Source organism: Pongo pygmaeus, chromosome 8, assembly GCF_028885625.2.
Source record: "Pongo pygmaeus isolate AG05252 chromosome 8, NHGRI_mPonPyg2-v2.0_pri, whole genome shotgun sequence".
NCBI classification, from domain to species: domain Eukaryota; kingdom Metazoa; phylum Chordata; class Mammalia; order Primates; family Hominidae; genus Pongo; species Pongo pygmaeus.
Window position 1 is genome coordinate 55,683,347 of NC_072381.2, and position 18,667 is coordinate 55,702,013.

The following is an 18,667-nucleotide window of genomic DNA, read 5'->3' on the forward strand; positions in this document are numbered from 1 at the left end:
ACTATATGTTAGCCAGGCTGGTCTCAAACTCCTGACCTCAGGTGATCCATCCACCTCAGCCTCCCAAAGTGCTGGGATCACAAGCGTGAGCCACCGCACCTGGCCTTCATCAGGTTTTTAACCTCCTACAGTTCAGGCTCTGTTTCCCTACATCTTACTATATATTTTAGTCTATTATTACCGAAGAACATATCAAATGTGAAACATCTTGATTAAAAAAAAAAAACTTTAAAGTAGCAAAAGCTGAGAAGGAAAGGAAGAACAACATTCAGGAAAAAAAAAAAAAAAAAAAAACCCAGATAACTAGAATAAGACAGCCAAATTTTCGGAACTTTCTATTTCTATTCAGATACCCCCGCCCCTACAAATTTCAAGTTCCTTATATTCCAGGTTCAGACGCTCAGGATGAACTCAGCTTTACTCACCTAATTTGCACAAATTCTTAAGTTACAGTAGAAATATTGTAGAATTTTTTTAAACTTACAGTATATATACCAAAATGTTTATAGATGTTACCTTTGAGTAGTATAAATACAGGGGATTTTTACTTTTTTCTCAGGGCTTTTCTATGTGTTTCAATTTGTTCTGTAAGCATTATTTTTGCAATCAGGAGGGAAAAAAGACTTGTTTTGAAACAAAACTTTAAAGGAATGGGATGATTTTTAGATGTCTACATGCCATAACCAATTACATTTAAACGACTGTCGAGAACAAAAGCAATTTAATAATATTCCATATTATTATTATTCAGCAGCATTAACAGGTAAAAATTAGATTTCATCTCTCAATCTGACTCCAAAAACTGCCCCACAGATGGACTTAATCACTTTCATTTTCAACTGACGTTGCAGTATCTGACATCTCTTTTTCTTCTTGTTCTCTCACAGGGTAGGTTTTAATTTATTCTATGAAATGATACAAATAACATAACTTTGTTATGCAAGCATCTACCCAAGTTCAATTATTTTAAGAGTAATACTCACGGTAAAGCTGTGAAAAAAGATCTATCTCTGGCTGGGCGCGGTGGGTGGCTCACGCTTGTAATCCCAGCACTTTGGGAGGCCAAGGTGGGGAGATCATGAGGTCAGGAGATCGAGACCATCCTGGCTAACACGGTGAAACCCTGTCTCTACTAAATATACAAAAAATTAGCCGGGCGTGGTGGCGGACGCCTGTAGTCCCAGCTACTCGGGAGGCTGAGGCAGGAGAATGGCGTGAACCCGGGAGGTGGAGCTTGCAGTGAGCCAAGATCGCGCCACTGCACTCCAGCCTGGGCGACAGAGCAAAACTCTGTCTCAAAAAAAACAACAACAACAAAAAAAACCTATCTCTGACCATTGCCAATTAAACATGTATACATCTCAGAGATGAGGGGAAAAAAGCACTAATTTTTAAACAAGGTATGTGGGAAGAATTTTGGATAAATATTTTTTAAACAACTATATGCCACTGACCTTTTAATATTGTTTAAGATGCAAAGGAAAAAAAATCAGTAAAGTAAAAAAGTATAAATCGGAGCCAGGCACAGTGGCTCACAGCTGTAATCCCAGCACTTTGGGAGGTGAAGGCGGGAGGATCTAAGCTTGAGCCCAGGCGGCCGAGGCTACAGTGAGCCATGTTCACACCACTGCACACCAGCCTGGGGAACAGAATGCCTGAGACCCTGCTTCAATCAATCAATCAATCAATCAATCAATCTCAAAAGATTAACTGTGGAAAATTTAAATGTGGAAAATCTCTACCACGTTTTAAATATTAAAAGAGAGGTTAATTGTTAAAAGTCAACTCTGTGCCTAGTACACATCCTCATCTTAAAATTCTCCTCCTTCATTTGACAATATAATTATGTGGTTAAGAGCATGGACTCTAAAATCCAGACTGCCTGGGTTTGAATCCCAGCTCTGCCACTTATGAACTATAAAACCCTTGACAAGCTACTTAACCTCTGCAGCCTTAGTTTCCTCATGTAAAAGGGAACTGATAACAGTAACTATATCATAGAATACTTGTAAAGGTTAAATCGATTCAGAGTAAGGAAATATGTCAGATACCATTTAATCCATCTCAATCGTGTATTTTATTGCTCAACGTTCTTTAAACTAAAACCTATTTACCTTTTATATGTGAATAATGGCTGAATATTAATTTAAAACTTTCTAAAACTCAAAATCTCATACACTAAGTAAAAATATTGAACTAGTGTTTCCTTTTGAGTGCTTTTTATGTTATTTCATGTTTCCAAGGTTTGATAAACTCCAACAATTCCATAAAAAGGAATTAAGATATTTGAGTTAATATTCCAATTAAAAGGGTTATCATATAATATACAGCTTATAAATCTGAGATAAAATTAAATGATACACTTAATGCTAAAATAGTATTGAGAATCAGAATGCATTTGGAAAGAGGCCACTGAGAAGATCAAATGGTCATCTATGTACTGTGACAGCCTCATACGGAGAAAAAGAGAATGGAATTTGGTGTCCAAAGGCCTTAATGGGAACTTAAGGTGGGAACTTAATGGGAACTTAATGTGTCCAAAGGCCTTAATGGGAACTTAAGGCTCTTAACAAAGGGTCTGAAATTGGTACAAACACAAGAAACAATTGTTTCTCTATTCCTATCCCTAATTGTGGTTGGTCAAATCTCCCTTTTCCATTTCTTATGGAGATCTTGCAAAGTTCCTATAGCTTTCGGTTATTAAAAAGTGCAGTTTAAAACTTTAATCTTCAGTCTTACAATCACCTCCTTTCTCTTCAAATTCATATTGGGTGCACAGTCCAAGAGAGCTAGCCTGGAGGAAGGGGTGTGGTCTCATCGATTAGGGGAGGGAGGAGGGAGACTGGAGTAGCTATCTCAGTTGCCACTTCCCTGGCTAATACTGACTACACTGTCTGTATCACAAGCAGACAAATGATAGCTTTTCTTCTGGGGACAAGTGGGGTTCTTTTATGACAAAGGAGACTAGAGGCTCTCAGCCCACCTAAAGATCTGCTTCAGCTCACCCTCCATTTGTTGTATTGTTTTGGTTTTGAGATAGGGTCTCTCTCTCGCAGACTGAAGTGCAGTGATAAGATCACAGCTCACTGCAGCCTCAACCTTCTGGGCTCAGGCAGTCCTCCTGCCTCAGTTGCCCAAGAAGCTGGGAATATGACACAGGGCCTCACTGTCACTTAGGCTGAAGTGCAGTGGCACAATCTCAGCTCACTGTAGCCTCAACCTCCTGGGCTCAAGCCAATCTGCCACCTCAGCCTCCTGAGCAGCTGGGACCACAGGCGCCCACCACCACACCTGGCTAATTTTTATATTTTTTGTAGAGATGGGGTTTTGCCATGTTGCCCAGGCTGATCTCGAACTCCTGAGCTCAATGATCCTCCCACCTCAGCCTCCCAAAGTACTGCGATTATAGGTCTGCATCACCTTGCCCAGCCTCAGCTCACCCTCTTCCAACTACTTTTGCTCCCCTGTCCAGCACAGCCTGCCTGGCAAGAAGGCTGGTGCCTGGTTACATTTGCATTACCCACCTGAACTAAAAGAAGGTCACTGCCACCCCTCCATCCACACTGAGATTTCTAATTTTCCTTATCCTTTGCTCAAATAGGTACAGATAAACCAGTCTGCTGCATAATTAATATTGCCTAGGTAATCAGATACTCCATTCCATCTTCTGCTAGTATTCTTAACCTCCAGGAATGGTTCTCTTAGACCTCTCCACACTAAGTTTCTAAGGGAAGGACACTCCAAGGGAAGGAGAAGGGAAGAAAAACTACAGTGCTCCCTGCTAGGCAAACTAATAGCTGCAATGACTACTCCGGCACAATTCCTTCTCCCCCCAACTTGTGACCTAATTCTGCCACATCTTAATAAGCCCTGGAAAGGATTCTGGCCACTAATGCCTAGGGCTTTCTTTAGTATGTGGAGTCTTTGACTTGACTTTATATGTAACTTTGAGGTCCTAGTCATCCACTCTGAGTGAATGAGGAAAAGTCTGATTCTATTTACTTTTTTCTTTTTAGAGACAGGGTCTCGCTATGTTGTCCAGGCTGAAGCGCAGTTGCTATTCACATAGCACACTATTCTCATAATGCATTACAGCCTCAAACTCCTGGCCTCAAGTGATCCTCTCACCTCAGCCTCCCTAGTAGGTAGAACTAGAGTTCATCTCTAGATCTATTTACTCTTTTACACCAACTTGTTTGACATTGGTGGGAAAATTAACCTTCATTAGCCTCCAATTCTTGATGTACAAAGCAGGAAAAGCAACAAAATTTCCTATATCAATTTGCCAGTACTGATGATACCCAGAACCATTTTGCAAATTCAAATGTGAATATTAACATGGAAGCTAAAATAATGCATACTTTTAGAAAGGAACAAGATCAGATTTAATTTTCAAGGACCCTGTATGTGAAGCCATTCAAACCTGCATTTTAAGATAGAACTGTCCAGCTTATTTCTCTCAGAAATACTCCTCTTCACTAACATTCATTAAGCTACTATGGTGGCAAGCACAGTGTTAAGCACTGAACTGCACTCATCATTCATTTAGTCCTCACAGTAACCCTGAGAGAGAGGACCATTATTATCCTCGTTTTACATATAAGAAAAGGAGGCTTAGAGTAACTAACAACTTTGGCTCAAGGTCATAAACCTAGTAAGCAGAGTGTAATAAGGCACAGAAAGCAATAAACACACCGATGCATAACTAAACCTAGAAATAAGCCAACATTTAATTAACCTTTTTAGTTATTTCATAACCAGATAAATGGAAAGTCACAATAACCATATCAGGATTTCTTTATTCTTTTAAGATATTAATGCCTTCTCTGTGTAGATTTAACCTCAATTGAATGACTTCTTTTGTTGTCTCTCCTCAGTGATGTGACCAGAGAAACCTGTTACAAACCATTTACTCTTCTATGCAAATTGATAAAATGCTAAGAAAAAACAGGGAAGAGTGCATAACTTTAAAAACAAAGGCCTGTGAACACAATTAAAGTTACTATGCCATCCATCAACAATCAGCATTACTGCGATAAGAACAAACACAGGGGGGTGAGGGGCACATCTTTAATAGCATAATCCACTTCATTTAACAAATGTTTCATTTTGGATAACAGTTTTTTTAATGTACTTTAAAGAAACTTTACTTATGCTCTTTATATTTAAGATACTTATATTTATTTTTAGAAAAACGTTACTTTATTATTATCCCTTGCCCTTACAGCCAGAAAAACATCAATTTGGCCATTGTCAGAGAAGAAAAACTTCCTACACCCTCTTAGGTTCAGTAATTGAGGTCTGATAAATTAAACTGACAAAAAACACATCTGCAAGAGAAATGACAGATTTGATTCACATATGTAGAAGAATTCACAGAAAAATGTGACCCAAGGGGGCTGTCCGAATTTGGGGCATGTGTACCATCTTACTAGGGGAACTGGACCTGGAAAAGAACAATGCGCTGTTGCAGGAAAACAAGTAACATGTAGGAAAGACAAATGGACCCTTAGGAGAACAGTTAGAGATAGGACAGTTTGTAACAATGTCTGTTTAGGTGTGGTGCCAAATTCTCTCCAGCGACAAGACACCATCTTCCCGCTTGCAAAACTCCCAAGGAAGGGATTTATGACAACTGGAGGTTATGACAATTGAGTTCTTTGGGGAGGATCTAGTTTTAGGCAGACAAGGGAGTTCAGGGGGGAAAAAAAGCTATTCTCAAATGTTTTCAGATTAAAATATATGTTTTGTTTGTTTGAGACAGGGTCTTGCTCTGTCACTCAGGCTGGAGTGCAGTGTAAGATCACGGCTCACTGCAGTCTCGAACTCCTGGGCTCAAGCGATGCCCCCACCTCAGCTTCCTGAATTGCTGGGACTACAGGTGCATACCACCACATCTCACTAATTTTTAAATTTTTGTAGAGACAGAGTCTCAACATGTTGCCCAGGCTGGTCTAGAGCTCCTAGGCTCAAGTGATCCTCCTGCTTCCGCCACCCAAAGTGCCGGGATTACAAGCATGAGCCACCACGTTTCCAAATAATTTTTATGTTGCAGTAGCATATTCTGGACACCTTTGCCATGAACAGATACAAATATCTGAACATTTACTTTGTACAAAGCATGCATGTGTACTGTTAGCAATACAAAATATTTTAGCACAAAAATCAAAGGAGCGTGTAACAAGTTGAGAGTATAAGACAAATGAAACTTAAAATTTTTTGTTTTTTAATATTCACACAACAGCAAAGAAACCTTATATCATGAATGTTTTTTCAGCTGGCAAACTGGCAAAGATAAAAACGGACTGATATGGCCGGGCGTGGTGCCTCACGCCTGTAATCCCAGCACTTTGGGAGGCCGAGGTGGTCAGATCACGAGGTCAGGAGATCAAGACCATCCTGACCAACATGGTGAAACCCTGTCTCTACTAAAAATACAAAAATTAGCTGGGCATAGTGGCACGCACCTGTTGTCTGAGCTACTCCGGAGGCTGAGTCAGGAGAATCACTTGAACCCGGGAGGCAGAGGCTGCAGTGAGCCAGGTGGCACCACTGCACTCCAGCCTGGCAGCAGAGCAAGACTCGGTCTCCAAAAAAAAAAAAAAAATCCTGGCTAACACGGTGAAACCCTGTCTCTACTAAAAATACAAAAAAAAAAAAAAAAAATTAGCCAGGCATGATGGCGGACACCTGTACTCGGGAGGCTGAGGCAGGAGAATGGCGTGAACCCGGGAGGCGGAGCTTGCTGTGAGCCAAGACAGCGCCACTGCACTCCAGCCTGGGTGAAAGAGTGAGACTCCATCTCAAAAAAAAAAAAAGACTGATATGATTATGTTGGTAGGAGAGAACATATTCAAATACTGTTGGCTGGAATATGAATGGTTACAAAGATTTTGCAGGGTGGCTTGGCACTTTCCATCAAATCTGCATGGCTTCTCTTATAGTAAATGCATTTCTAAGAATTCATCTCATAAAACAAAAACGGTCTCAAAGGATATGTACAAACACCACAGCAGAATTTGTAATGCAAAAGAAAAAAATGGAAATAATCTAATTATTCATTAACAGGAAACTGGTAAATAAAATTAAGGTATAATCAGAAAATGGAATAACTGCTTAACTACTATAAAGAATGAGATGATTGAGGCTGCGCACAACAGCTCACACCTGTAATCTCAGAACTTTGGGAGGCCTAGGTGGGAGGATCACTTTAGCCCAGGAGTTCGAGACCAGCCTAGGCATCATGGTGAGATCCCACCTCCACACATAGACACACGCAAAAATTTTTTAATTAGCTGGGCATGGTGGCATGCACATGTGGTCCCAGCTATTCGGGAGGCTGAGATGGGAGGATTGCTTGAGCCCAGGAGTTGGATGCTGCAGTGAGCTGTTTGCACCATAGCACCACTCCAGCCTGGGCAACAGAACAAGACCTTCCCTCAAAAAAAAAAAAAAAAAAGAATGAGGAAATTGAAATTTACTGACATAAAAAGAATCTCCCTATATATTCAGTGAAAATAAATTTAAAGATAAGGATGTATCGTATGACCCCATTTTAGGAGAGGGGGACAGAAAAAAAGAAAGAAGGCAACAGAAAAGAAAATTTTTTCTATCTCTATACTTTCAACAGTGGCAATCTTGGGGCACAGGTGAAGCATGATTACAGAAGACTTTCATTACTTCATTTCTGTATTGTCTGAAGTTTCAACCACAAATATGTGTAACTTCTGTTAACAGAAAACACACAGTTCTATGGTAATACGTAGTTAGGGAAACTATACTAGAGTTTCACTATGTGTATTAGCATATTAAAAGTTCTGAGAAGATTTGTAGTAAAGAAATCTAATATACCAATAGACGGTACAAGAAATACCAAAAGACCACCTTCAAATAATGATGCAGCAAAGAGCCAACTATGAGGCTTGGACCACTGAGGAGGGCTTCGCTTCATAGGAGACAGGAATATTCTTTTTTTTCTTTTTTTGAGACGGAGTCTTACTCTGTCGCTCAGGCTGGAGTGCAACGGCACAATCTCGGCTCACTGCAACCTCCACCTCCCAGGTTCAAGTGATTCTCCTGCCTCAGCCTCCTGAGTACCTGGGACTACAGGTGCGCCACCACACCCGGCTAATTTTTGTATTTTTAGTGGAGATGGGGTTTCACCATGTTGGTCAGGCTGGTCTCGAGTAACTGACCTCGTGATCCTCCCGCCTCGGCCTCCCAAAGTGCTGGGATTACAGGCGTGAGCCATCGCACCTGGCCAAGGATTTATACTAGATTTTAAAGCATTCTGATGGGCAAAGAACCAGGGAAAGGAAAGTCAAAGGCAGTACTGTCCAATATGACGTGTAATTTTAAACTTTCTAGTTGCCACATTAAAAAAGTAAAAAAAATCGTGTGAAATCAGTTTTGTTTTTTTAATTGAGACAAGGTCTCACCACGTTGCCCAGGCTGGTCTCAAGCTGCTGGACTCAAGCAATCCTCCCACAGCGTTGGGATTACAGGCGTGAGCCACCATGCCCGGCCAAAATCAGTTTTAATATATTTCTTTAATCCAATGTATCCCTAACAGTATCATCTCACTATATAACCAATATTTTAAAAGCATAATGAGATATTTTACATCTTTTGGTACTATCTTCAAAATCTGGTACGTAATTCACACTTAGACTAGCCACAATTCAAGTCTTCAACAGCCACATGTGGTAGTGGCTATCTATTGTAGTGGACAGTAGAGGTCTAAGGATTCTGAACCCAAACCTCAATCGGATATTTAGGTGACTTAGGCTGATAAAACAGTAGGAAAGTAAGCAAAGCAGAAAAGGCTGACTTGGCCAGAGCAGGAGACCAGTCCAAGATATTTTGGATTTTCTATTGTAAGCAAATAAGAAAACAGGGAAAAATATTTAACAAATAGGGATGATGACCAAAGCAGTACTTCAGAAAGATTAACAGTTTTTGCTAAAACATACACATACAACTTCAACATGCAATTTTTCCCCATTTTTATTACATAAAATATTATAAAATGAAGAAAGAATAATCTGTCACCCAGCGATTGTATTTCATTGATTTGGTATACATTTAAGATACTTCTCAACAGTTACCACTGAAATATTTTTATTTCACGACATTTTTAAATGATTCTTGAAAAATGCAGACATTAAGAGCCTCACCAAAATTTAACAGCCTTTACTTTAATATTTTCTAACAAGAGCTTCTTTTAGCCAGGAATCTAAAACATTCTTATATACAAATTTAAAACACTCAAGACCCTATACTCTTGAAATACATTACAAAGCATTTTAATTACTAATAAGAAAACTACCTACAAATCTTAACATACATAAAACAGTATCAAAACTATCCAAGTCGGCTGGGTGTGGTGGCTCACGCCTGTAATCCCAGCACTTTGGGAGGCGGAAGCGGGAAGATCACAAGGTCAGGAAATTGAGACCATCCTGGCTAACACGGTGAAACCCCGTCTCTACAAAAAAATAGAAAAAATTAGCCAGGCGTGGTGGCGGGCTTCTGTAGTCCCAGCTACTTGGGAGACTGAGGCAGGAGAATGGCATGAACCCGGGAGGTGGAGCTTGCAGTGAACTGACATGCGCCACTGCTCTCCAGCCTGGGAGACAGACCGAGACTCTGTCTCAAAAAAAAAAAACAAACAACTATCCAAGTCTCCTACAGATTTCTCACCTTCAAAATTGAGAGTCTATCTTCTCAACATTTTGATATTTTACCCAAAGGCTAAAGAAAAAAAAAATTAATGCTCAAAAAAGGAGGTAAGAAAGCAGGATACAGGAAGGGCACTGCAGGCATAAGCCATATTCCTTTCGGTACTTGCAAGGACTGCCAAGGCAGGTGTAATTCTTCAGCCAAAAGTCAGAAGTCCAGTGATGTCATTAGGACCAAAAGCATTATATGACCTTCGATTTCGGCAGCTAACTCTGCTGCAAGTCAAGAGATTTTCTTTCTTTTTCTTTTTTTAAGCAGAAAAATTATCTTAAAGTTCACCGTGTTCCTTCTATTTTTTAAGATAAAGAAACGAAGATTCAGATTGGGTTAGTGTGGCATCTATGATTGAATAGGTACTCAGTAGTACAGACATTATTTATAAAAAATCAGAAGCTCAAACTTAAATCATTCTGCTGCTTCTTTATAGCTTTTTATATTTCCCAAATTACCTACAATAGATGTATAGCCTTTAAAATTTTTAAAAAGCTGCAAAAACTGCTCGCTTTACTGAATACTTCTGGCCGGGCGCAGTGGCTCATGCCTGTAATCCCAGCACTTTGGGAGGCCGAGGTGGGAGGATCACGAGGTCAGGAGTTCGAGATCAGCCTGACCAACACAGTGAAACCCCGTCTCTACTAAAAATACAAAAATTAGCCAGGCGTGGTGGCTCGCACTTGTGACCCCAACTACTTGGGAGGCTGAGGCATGAGAATCGCTTAACCCGGGAGGTGGAGGCTGCAGTGAGCCAAGATCGCGCCACTGCACTCCAGCCCAGGCGACAGAACGAGACTCCGTCTCAAATAAATAAATAAATACTACTGAATACTTCCAAAAACAGTCTCCTTGTCCTTTCTTGCCTAAGGTCTCACTCTGCGGGCTACCTTTCTCAGGAAAACCTTCCAAAGTACCCGCATCCTGAACAGCCCAGCTCCCCTTATCAGTCTTGTAACATTCCCTGGACGTCCTTTTTGTAGATCTTAACATAACTACAACTAGATAATTATTTAATGTCTATCTTCTCTACCCAGGCCTTAAGTTGAAATCTCTCAAGACTGGCCAGGCGCAGTGGCTCACACCTGTAATCCCAGAACTTTGGGAGGCCGAGGCGGGCGGATCGCCTGAGGTCAGGAGTTGAGACCAGCCTGGCCCACGTGGCAAAACCCTGTCTCTACTAAAAATACAAAAAGGAGCCAGGCGTATTGGCGGGCGCCTGTTAAACCCAGCTACTCGGGAAGCTGAGCCAGGAGAATCACTTGAACCCAGGAGGCGGAGGTTGCAGTGAGCCCAGATCGCACCACTGCACTCCAGCCTGGGCAACAGAGCAAGACTCCGTCTCAAAAAGAAAAAAAAAATTCTCAAGGCTGTTTTAGGCTCTTCGCTAGACCATACAAGGAGTTCTCGATATGAGGTCTATAACCTACAATCTGTAATTCTATAACCTATAACCTATGTCTTCCTCTGCCAGATAAATGCACCTGCCTGAAATGAGACCACAAAAGTGAAGAACAGAAAAGACAACCTCAATTAATTATATCATTTGAGCACTTAGGTCCAGCCATGTCTATTTCTAGACCTTTCAAAATCATGGGGGTTAGTGGGGAGAAGCTTTTCCCTCCTTTAAGCTAACTTGAGTTAGGGTTGTCACTTGTAAGCAAGAGTCACTTGAGAGAGCCACCCAATTCCCACTGTTGGAATATAAAATCTATACAGCAATGACTCCCAAATGCCTACCTCCAGCGCAAACCTCTGTCAAACCTCGGACCCATATAGACAACCGCCAAGTGGAAATCCCTACTTGGCTGTTTCAGATATCTCAAACTCCATGTGATCCAACCAATACTATTTTCTTCTACAAACCAGCTCTCCCGCCATTTTTCATATCAGTCACCCACATCTACCCTGCTTTCCAAGCTAGAAACCCAGGAGTTGTTCTTGCCAATCCCATTCCTTCTCTCATCCATAGCTAGTTATCACCTCCTGTCCATTCCAGGCCCTAATTATCTGCCACCATCTTAACCCATTTATGCCTGAGGCTGCAATTTTTTGAATTTTTGCAATCAGACCTTGGCGATGGATGACCTTGAGCAGGATATAAATAACTCCCACATGCTTAGCGTTCCAATAGTGGAACACTAGGCATAAATGGGTTTAATCCGGGCCAGGCCAGAAAGACCTTCCTACAAGTTTGAACGTCTTCAGTCTTCCTTTCTTCAAAATGATTTTCCAACATGTAACTAATCTCCCTAACTCCAAACATGATTATAATATTTTATCCCTATATCTAGCATACTCCTGTCCTCCTTCATAAGTCAACAGCCAATTATATACAGCTGGATCAAGAGCCAAGCTCCACTGTTCCAAACTTTAACAGTATAACAAATCTGTGCCATAAGAAAGGAAGGCTCATCAGAAATATAAAACTATAAAAGAGTAACAAAGTCTACAACATCAGAGTAAATAAAAGATACTCAAAGATAATTTACTCATCTATTCAATGTCTACTCATTAGTTATATATTAAACTGCCCTTATGAACTGGCTTAGGGACCACAGGGCCCACCCTGAGATGGAGTCTACTGATCATCTGATCTCCCTATGCCCCTAACTAGTGTTCTTTTCAAAAAACACTACTGGGGATTTCCAGGCACATCCAAGAGCTTTGATTAGGGAGAGAAACCCTATTCACCAATTCTAAGATGCATCCATTTCTCATATTTTAGCATCTCCGGAATTGGGGTGCATCTTACAATCAATGGCTTCTTACAACTAGAAGCATATTTTAAGTGTTCTGTAACATTACAGTGTATCTTACAATGGACATAACTCAATGCAACTCAACATTTAATCTTGTGTTAAAAAGTTGGTCCAACTTGTCAATATGGACCTTGTGATGTTAAAAAGACATCCTAAAGCCTAAAAACTAGTAAAAGGTGGGAAAGCAGAAAAGGAAAAGAAACGGTTCCTACTTCAAAATTTAGTGTGATAGGAAACCCATTTTCCTTTCTCTCCATGGTTCGCTGCTCCTAAGATCCAACAGTCAGATCAGGACAGTTCAACAGCTACGGCTAGGCTAGACAGGAGCCTTTCCCCATTTATTCATTTTACTATGCAAGAAAAGTCCGTTACAGAACCACCCTGCAAACTAGTAGTGAAACTAATATTTGTATAAAAACTGCTATAAAGGCCAGCCACAGTGCCTCACCTGTGTAACCCTAGCACTTAGGGAGGCTGAGGCAAGCGGATCAACTGAGGTCAGGAGTTTAAGACCAGCCTGGCTAACACGGCAAAACCCCACCTCTACTAAAAATACAAAAATTAGCCAGGCGTGGTCCCAGCTACTTGGGAGGCTGAGGCAGGAGAATCCCTTGAACCCAGGAGGCAGAGGTTGCAATGAGTTGAGATCACACCATTGCACTCCAGCCCGGGAGACAGTGCGAAACTCTGTCTCAAAAAAAAAAAAAAAAGAAAGAAAAAAGAATAAGGTATCAAAAAAAAAAACAGGTAAATCTGAGGCAAATACCACAGAAAATATTTCATTTAATGGAAGACCTTGGAAACTTCTGAGTGGCGAAGTGGTAAGAACTGGGCTTACAGATTAATTTAGGCAGAAATACATAAGATTAGATAAAGGAGAAAAGTGAAGGCAAGAAAATCATAACATTAGTCCAGGTGGGATAAGAATTTGATTTAGAGTTAGGGGGTGGGGGTAGAGTCGCGGGGTGGTGGGGGGAGAACTACGTGAAAGCCAAATAACACTAGATTTGAAAATAAATTCCTGAAAAAAATGTGAAACATTAAAATTCATATGAGAATCAGAAAATCGACACAAACCAACAGCTATTAAAGAAATTGAAGTGTTACTCAAAGTCCTCTCCAGAAAAAAGATCTAGGCCTAAATGGTCACATAGGTGAGGTCTTCCAAACTTTCAAGGAACAGATAATCCCAGTCTAAAATGATCCTGAAAAAGAGAAAAAGAAGGAAAGCGCTGCCCAACTCATTTTATGATTTGACTACTACCTTCACACCAATATGAATTCAGAATTGCCCCACAGTTAGCAAGAATAGAGAGCAGAAGAGTCATAATATCATAAAGCAGAATCAACAGATGTTGGCTACAGACAAGATATGATGAAACGGGAAAAGGTTTGGGTTTGGTATGACATCAACAAAAATAAAGAACACCAAAGAGGCAAGTTTGCTAAGGAAAAGCAGCTCAGAACAATCAGGTACAGATATGCATAAAGCAACTGAATAAAAAAGAAAAAACAAAACAAAAAAAAGATGATTCAGAAGACACATAAAGAATTGAGAATTATTCCAACAGAAAGGTCTGAACAATCATTCTAAGGGACTAGAGACATAGAGAAAAGTGATCTGAAAAGTGAAACTTGGAGAATGCATATTAAAGAGGAAAGGAGGAACAGAAGGCAGAAAAGTGGCGAAGAGGAACAAAGTCAGTATAATGTCACAGAAGGCCCCTCTTCATCCAGTTAATAGTTAACTTTTGCTCATCCTTCACAATCTGCCTGGGTTCCAACAAAGCAATTTTAAAGTATCTTTCCCAGATTCTCCCACCACCACAAGCACCAGGTCAGGTCTCCATTTGAAGTTCTTATAATATTCTGCACCTTAATTAAAATTACAATTATATTTAACTAGAGACTTTATTTTTCAATACGTATTTCCCCACTAGACTTTAAGCTCCATGAGGGAAGGATCTGCTGTATCTTACTGCCTTGGACCCTGTGTTAGAATACAGCGAGTATAGATGAATGAAACCCAAGGAAAGGCATCTGAAAAATGTGAAGTCGATGTTAAATGTTACAGAAAACTCAAGGAGAGGACTTAGAAAAAGGTAGTTAAATGTGTTGATTAGGTTATAGTTCCTTGTGAAGGTGAAATCCAGATAACAAGGGGTTAAGAAATGAGTGGCTAGCCACCAACCATGCAAAGGCAGGAAAAGTAGACTACACTTGGCAATCTCTAGAGATGGATTGTGAATGACTAAATTTTAATTTCAATGTTGCGCTAGTTCGCAATTAACAATCATATGTTACCTTTATTACGAATAAGCTTTTTAAAACGTTAATAAGATTTGAAAAGGAAAAGCAGCAACAAGACAGCTTGAAGGAGTAGCAGACTTAAGAAAAGGTTTTTGTAAACTGAAAAAATCTTAAGAACATTTGTACTTTAAAGAACCCAAATACGACAGAGAAAATAACTCACGCTCCACTAAGCAGGAAAATTAGAAGGAAAAAAACCCCAAGGTGTTAACTAATAAGAAAGACAAAAAAAAAAAAAACTCCCTCTTTGACGGAAGGTTAAGAAGCCAGTAACAGAAAGAATTTAATGAAGGAGCTCCTGCTAGGTGCCTCAACCTCTTCTGTAAAGGGTGGGGAGAGATGAAGAAAGTAGAAAAAGTTTAAACTGGGCTCCACGGAAAATGGAGGAAAAATTAAACAAGAACTGAGTCTGGTTCTACTAAAAACGCATTCTACATTTCAATCGGCCTTTCATACATTCACCCCATTCCTAGATCAGAAAATTGCCCATATTTTAGCTTCAAATTCAAAAATCTAAATACTTCTGGTTCACATTCTTTATTTCAACAACTGAAAACAACGAGACGCATTAAGTTACACTCTAATTCAAAGCTTAATTCCTCTCACAAGTAAATACAATAAAGTAGTTGTTTTCAACTCCGGCAACAAAATAGCGATAATTTCAAGTAAGAGTAACTGAAAAATGTTCCTAAACGTAAAAGTGTTTGCAAACAGTTTTGGTTTTTTTTTCTTCCTAATTCGTTTGCCAGAATACGATGTTCCTGGGTTCAAATCCCAGCTCCCTTAGACAAGTTAGTTAACCTCTTTGCGACTCGGTTTCTTCCCCTAAAACAATGAGGAATACAATAAACCAGAATCGTTGTAAGGATTAAATGACGTAACACAGGTGCCAAGTTCATACTATGTACTCTGAACAGTTTGTTAACCGCTTAAAAGAGAAAACCTGCAGGAGTTTGACCAAATTAAAACATCTGAGAGCATGAAAGAGTACCACGCTCAAACGCCAGACCCTAACACACAGCATATTATTTTTCTTCCCTGATGCAAGCTCATTTTTTTTTCCTTGCCAAATCTTTCCACTAGGAGTCTGGAAAGAGAAAAAAGGGTCCAGGCAATCCAGCAGAAAGTTTTCCAAAACTGAAGTGCGGAATCACCAGGCCACGGAGCGGAGGCCGCGCAGGACAACAGGTGAAGCAGCTCCGGGAGCTCGGGGGCCAAGGCCCCTTCCCGCAGGGACTCGGGGGCGGGCCGGCTGCTCCTCTCGCTCGACCCCCGCCCGAAACTCACTTTGTTCTCCCCTGTTCCTCCCCACAGCGTCCGGAGCCAAATCACGAATATCAGCCTCGCTGCTCCGGGGCGGGGAGGTGAGCGCCTTTCCCATTTAAGGATTCCAGAAGCGTCCCCGGAGCGACTTTCGCCCACTCCGCATCCCCAAACTCGGCCTGCAACCCGCGAGTGGGAGACAAAAGAGGGGCCGGCGGGGGACGCGGCGCGGGGTGCCGTGGGTCTCTGGCAGGGCGGTCCCGGCCCAGCGCGCGCCGAGGCCTGCGGAGCTGCCGGGGCCGGGCCGTGCAGCCCCTGGCTCCGGCCACCGCGCGCCCAGCTGCCTCTGCAGCCTCGCCCGAGCCCCGCTGGCCTCCCCGCTGCGGCCAGCCCCTCCCGGTCCGCACGCGCACTCCCAACTCACCCGGACCCCGGGGAACGCATCCTCCAGCCCTCGGCGCGGAGCGGGTGGGCGCGGCGAGCCGCCGGGGCGAAGCGGGGCCCGGCTCGGCCTCCGCCCTCGGCGTGCAGCGGCCCCGACCCGGTCGCCCCTCGATCGGGCCGTGCGATCTTCGCCGCGCGCGGACGGACGCGCCGAGCCTAAGCCTTCCTGCCCGCCCTTGGCCCTCCTCCCTCCTCGCTCCTGCCTCCTCCCTTTTCCTTCGCCAAGCCCGGCAGGCGGATTCCAATCTCTGCAGCCGCCGCCGCCACCGCCGCCGACTCTCGCCAGGAGGGGAGGGGGCGGCGCGGGTGCGGGGGCCTGGGGGAGGGGCGGGCGTCCGCGGGCCTTGCACGGCGCGCGCGCACTGGGAGGGCCCCCGCCCGCGCCGCGCGCACACGACCACGGACGCCTGCCCCGCCCCGCCCCGCCCCGCCCCGGACGCGAAAGGAGCCGAGCGCTCGGCGGAAGCGCCCGAAGAGTCCGCGGAGCCCGGCGCCCCGTTGCCGGGGAGGAGGGCCAGCCGCCGGCAAGGGGGCGCCGAGCTGCTGGTGCGGGCGGGGGTGGGGGCTTCTCCTCCGTGCGGGCCCGCCGGCCCCTCCCCACAAGCCAGCCCCACAGCCGCCTCCTGGGCAGCGTCCCGCAGACGCCGTAGGGAGCACGCGATGGAACGCCGCGCAGGGGAGCGCGGACACTGCTGCCGGGCGCTGCGGCCATTGGCGTCCGGGACACCCGCTCCGGCATTCGGGGCCCGATACCTCCGCTCTGGCGGGCTCTTTCGCGTGGACCCCTCCTCCGGCCGACACTCACACTGCGGTGAATGCCAGTCAGCTGGCGTGAAATAAGCAGGTCGCTGGGAAGGCACCAAGTCACCAAGGTGTGGGGGATGGCCAGGTCGTGGTAGTTGCGACAAAGAAAAATATAAGTCACATTGCATTTGTTTCTCGCCCACCCACCGCTCCCGGCGTCTCTTCCCGGGCTCCTTGCCAGCGTGCCGAGGCGCAGGCACGGTGATGGAGGCTCCCCGGCCGGGAGGATCTGCCGGGGAGAGCGGCTTTCCTCATCGATTCGGGAGCGCCAGGCCCGGCGCGCCCGGGCTCGTGTGACCTGCGAGCCCACGAATTCCAGCGGCATAAGATAAGGAGCGGCGAGGGCCCAACAGGACTGAGGTCAGCCAGCTATAAATACGCCTCAAGCTCCACCGCGGGCTCACGCTGGTGACCTCGTGTACCCTCCGGAGGCTCATTCCGTCCATTTGGAAAATGCAAATAGTTGTCACCACCTCTTTTCTTCCATTTCCCCTCATTCATGGTGGAAAATGCTTTTAAAAGTATTCGATGACCCGTATGTGAAGAAAGAGGAGATAGGCCCCTTTTTCACCAAATGTGACCTTAACCTCCTTAGTAATCCAAGGAATGTATGAAGTTTAAGTCACTTAACAAAAGATGTTCTTTTAAAGGTGCATTTTTAAAAATCACTTTTAAAACTGGGTAAACTGGGTAAAAAGAAAGGGAGAAGGAAAACAATGTGCCAGGCGCTTGTATTGACACACGTTCTTGCCTGAAGAGATGTTTAGATTCCAGGGTATTCCCTTATTCTGGTGTAAATGTTTGAATTCCCGTGTATTTTGTTTCAATTTTTTGGTTTATCTTTTATTCTGTCTCCCTTTTCTTCTTTTACCCGCCTTTGCCCTTAATGCTGCAGATAGCCTCCGTCATTTTGAATTATTTTTCAATTCTGTTTTCTTCTCTAATCTTTTTTTCTGGGCTCTTCAGCTGTCTCAGGTTTGACAGTCATGGGTTATAGTATCTTGCTATGCAGGAAGAATAGGATGCGTGAGATTACTTGCATCAACTAAAATTGGTCACTTTTCTTTCTCAAGTTTCCTTCGTAATACCCAGCTTTAGTTTTTTTGTTTTTGGTTTTTTTTTTTTTTTTTTTTTTGAGAGGAGTCTCGCTCTGTCGCCTAGGCTGAAGTGCAGTGGCGCCATCTCGGCTCACTGGAAGCTCCGCCTCCCGGGTTCACGCCATTCTCCTGCCTCAGCCTCCTGAGCAGCTGGGACTACAGGCGCCCGCCACCACGCCCGGCTAATTTTTTGTGGTTTTAGTAGAGACGGGGTGTCACCGTGTTAGCTAGGATGGTCTCGATCTCCTGACCTCG

The 18,667-nt window shown here is 43.4% G+C and overlaps 1 protein-coding gene across 8 annotated transcripts in view; it reads right to left on the minus strand.

Moving 5' to 3' along the window:
• Nucleotides 1–17,658, minus strand: part of BMPR1A (bone morphogenetic protein receptor type 1A) — a 168,641-nt gene extending 150,983 nt beyond the window's left edge. For 5 of the 8 annotated variants that reach the window (XM_054503872.2, XM_063669876.1, XM_054503875.2 and 2 more), the window contains exon 1: nt 16,492–16,834. The gene's annotated coding sequence lies outside the window, so the exon portion shown is untranslated. Of the gene's footprint in view, nt 1–16,491; nt 16,835–17,264 lie in introns of those variants that run through there. The other 3 variants (XM_054503873.2, XM_063669878.1, XM_063669879.1) reach the window with 2 other exon arrangements.
• Between the last annotated feature and the right edge of the window lie 1,009 nt (nt 17,659–18,667).